The 4,009-nt window shown below is 34.1% G+C and overlaps 1 non-coding gene across 1 annotated transcript; it reads right to left on the reverse strand.

The window, feature by feature from the left end:
- Positions 1 to 2,000: 2,000 nt before the first annotated feature.
- On the reverse strand, positions 2,001 to 2,074 carry TRNAN-AUU (transfer RNA asparagine (anticodon AUU)). The gene has a single exon. It is a non-coding gene; the product is annotated as a tRNA-Asn (tRNA).
- Between the last annotated feature and the right edge of the window lie 1,935 nt (positions 2,075 to 4,009).

A 4,009-nucleotide genomic window follows, 5' to 3' on the forward strand; every position in this document is an offset into this window, starting at 1 on the left:
CATTTTTTTTTGTTAATTAAAGTAATCCAAAACTGGGATTGATATTTTGGCTCTTTTATTTTTACTTAAAGTACAACAACTTTTACCATTTTAATTTGTTTTAATAGTATATTGACAGTATTGTTTTCTTTCAAAAATCCACTTCATTTTCTTTACCCTATTATTAAAATGGTAATTGACAAAAACAAACTACATTGTCACCAGAAGAGCAATACAAAATGTACAAGTGATATATTAAAATCATATTTCCAGCTAGCATTTCAATGATGCATTGGGGCAACGATTTTGTGAGAAACATCTTCACCCTTAAATAAAGATTTTCTTAATTCCTTACCTGTGTGCTAATTAGATATCACCTTGTTTTCATATTAAACAGACTTCCACATGAGAAAGCAGCAAGGATGCAGTGGCGTTAATGTTTCCTGGTGTCAACTTGTATTATTTCAGTAGACATTGAAATGAGGATGCATCTTGCTGCCTTTCCAATGAAGCAAGTTTAATTTAGTAATAGGTGAAAAACCATCCTTACAAAGGTGTTAATCAGAGACTTGGCTTTGTGGACACTTTTCAGAGAACAAATTTGTTAGCATAAAAATAAAGCCAGAAAATGAAGAGCTGTTTAATCACTCAATTGGATTTTTCTGCCAGCATATTTTTTTTCTCTGCAACCCACTGCTAAATTGTGCTTCCTAGCTGTTTTTATAAAATCACTGAATCAAATCTAACTCTGATTACATCAGAGAAGGCCAGGTACCCTACACCGTAACAGGGGGTTTGAAATTTTGACTTGTCTACTTAAAGATCACCAAAATCTGATAACAAGGGAAATTAGGTCCCTGGGTGGGATTGAACCACCAACCTTATGGTTAATAGCCGTACATACTAATTGATTGCGCCACAGAGACACTTTGCAAAAGTCCATACTGACAAAGGCTAATAAGCATTCATCTAAAACGTTTCCTAGAAAAACTTTAAAAAGTCAATAATCTGGAGAGTTTTTGTAAGATGTTTCTTCCATCAACCAACGAAGAAACACATTGGTACTTTCCCATGATGAGTGAGTGCTTCAGGATCTCTTGCACTTACATGTGCAGCAGAGTACTGCAATGGAAGCATGCTGGGCCCATAACCCAGAGGTAGGCAGATTGAAACTATCCTCTACTATATGCATTTTTTTTTGTTAATTAAAGTAATCCAAAACTGGGATTGATATTTTGTCTCTTTTATTTTTACTTAAAGTACAATAACTTTTACCATTTTAATTTGTTTTAATAGTATATTGACAGTATTGTTTTCTTTCAAAAATCCACTTCATTTTCTTTACCCTATTATTAAAATGGTAATTGACAAAAACAAACTACATTGTCACCAGAAGAGCAATACAAAATGTACAAGTGATATATTAAAATCATCTTTCCAGCTTGAATTTCAATGATGCATTGGGTCAACAAATTTGTGAGAAACATCTTCACCCTTAAATAAAGATTTTCTTAATTCCTTACCTGTGTGCTAATTAGATATCACCTTGTTTTCACATTAAACAGACTTCCACACGAGAAAGCAGCAAGGAAGCAGTGGCGTTAATGTTTCCTGGTGTCAACTTGTATTATTTCAGTAGACATTGAAATGAGGATGCATCTTGCTGCCTTTCCAATGAAGCAAGTTTAATTTAGTAATAGGTGAAAAACCATCCTTACAAAGGTGTTAATCAGAGACTTGGCTTTGTGGACACTTTTCAGAGAACAAATTTGTTAGCATAAAAATAAAGCCAGAAAATGAAGAGCTGTTTAATCACTCGATTGGATTTTTCTGCCAGCATATTTTTTTCTCTGCAACCCACTGCTAAATTGTGCTTCCTAGCTGTTTTTTTATAAAATCACTGAATCAAATCTAACTCTGATTACATCAGAGAAGGCCATGTACCCTACACCATAAGAGGGGGTTTGAAATTTTGACTTGTCTACTTAAATATCACCAAAATCTGATCACAAGTTTAATTAGGTCCCTGGGTGGGATTGAACCACCAACCTTTCGGTTAATAGCCGAACACACTAACCGATTGCGCCACAGAGACACTTTGCAAAAAGTGCCTACTGACAAAGGCTAATAAGGATACATCTAGAACGTTTCCTAGAAAAACATTAAAAAATCAATAATCTGGAGAGTTTTTGTAAGATGTTTCTTCCATCAACTAACGAATAAACACATTGGTACTTTCCCATGATGAGTGAGTGCTTCAGGATCTCTTGCACTTACATGTGCAGCAGAGTACTGCAATGGAAGCATGCTGGACCCATAACCCAGAGGTAGGCAGATTGAAACTATCCTTTGCTATATGCATTTTTTTTGTTAATTTAAGTAATCAAAACTGGGATTGATATTTTTGCTCTTTTATTTTTACTTAAAGTACAATAACTTTTACCATTTTAATTTGTTTTAATAGTATATTGACAGTATAGTTTTCTTTCAAAAATCCACTTAATTTTCTTTACCCTGTTATTAAAATGGTAATTGACAAAAAAAACTACATTGTCACCAGAAGAGCAATACAAAATGTACAAGTGATATATTAAAATCATCTTTCCAGCTTGAATTTCAATGATGCATTGGGGCAACGATTTTGTGAGAAACATCTTCACCCTTAAAATAAAGATTTTCTTAATTCCTTACCTGTGTGCTAATTAGATATCACCTTGTTTTCACATTAAACAGACTTCCACATGAGAAAGCAGCAAGGATGCAGTGGCGTTAATGTTTCCTGGTGTCAACTTGTATTATTTCAGTAGACATTGAAATGAGGATGCATCTTGCTGCCTTTCCAATGAAGCAAGTTTAATTTAGTAATAGGTGAAAAACCATCCCTACAAAGGTGTTAATCAGAGACTTTGCTTTGTGGACACTTTTCAGAGAACAAATTTGTTAGCATAAAAATAAAGCCAGAAAATGAAGAGCTGTTTAATCACTCAATTGGATTTTTCTGACAGCATGTTTCTTTTTCTCTACAACCCACTGCTAAATTGTGCTTCCTAGCTGTTTTTATAAATCAATGAATCAAATCTAACTCTGATTACATCAGAGAAGGCCAGGTACCCTACACCATAACAGGGGGTTTGAAATTTTGACTTGTCTACTTAAAGATCACCAAAATCTGATAACAAGGTCAATTACGTACCTGGGTGGGATTGAACCACCAACCTTTTGGTTAATAGCCGTACACACTAACTGATTGCGCCACAGAGACACATTGCAAAAGTATATACTGACAAGGGCTAATAAGCATTCATCTAAAACGTTTCCTAGAAAAACTTTAAAAAGTTAATAATCTGGAGAGTTTTTGTAAGATGTTTCTTCCATCAACCAACGAAGAAACACATTGGTACTTTCCCATGATGAGTGAGTGCTTCAGGATCTCTTGCACTTACATGTGCAGCAGAGTACAGCAATGGAAGCATGCTGGGCCCATAACCCAGAGGTAGGCAGATTGAAACTATCCTCTGCTATATGCTTTTTTTTTGTTAATTAAAGTAATCCAAAACTGGGATTGATATTTTGGCTCTTTTATTTTTACTTAAAGTACAATAACTTTTACCATTTTAATTTGTTTTAATAGTATATTGACAGTATTGTTTTCTTTCAAAAATCCACTTCATTTTCTTTACCCTATTATTAAAATGGTAATTGACAAAAACAAACTACATTGTCACCAGAAGAGCAATACAAAATGTACAAGTGATATATTAAAATCATCTTTCCAGCTTGAATTTCAATGATGCATTGGGGCAACGATTTTGTGAGAAACATCTTCACCCTTAAATAAAGATTTTCTTAATTCCTTACCTGTGTGATAATTAGATATCACCTTGTTTTCGCATTAAACAGACTTCCACATGAGAAAGCAGCAAGGATGCAGTGGCGTTAATGTTTCCTGGTGTCAACTTGTATTATTTCAGTAGACATTGAAATGAGGATGCATCTTGCTGCCTTTCCAATGAAGCAAGTTTAATTTAGT

Source organism: Pseudophryne corroboree, unplaced genomic scaffold, assembly GCF_028390025.1.
Source record: "Pseudophryne corroboree isolate aPseCor3 unplaced genomic scaffold, aPseCor3.hap2 scaffold_297, whole genome shotgun sequence".
Classification (NCBI taxonomy): domain Eukaryota; kingdom Metazoa; phylum Chordata; class Amphibia; order Anura; family Myobatrachidae; genus Pseudophryne; species Pseudophryne corroboree.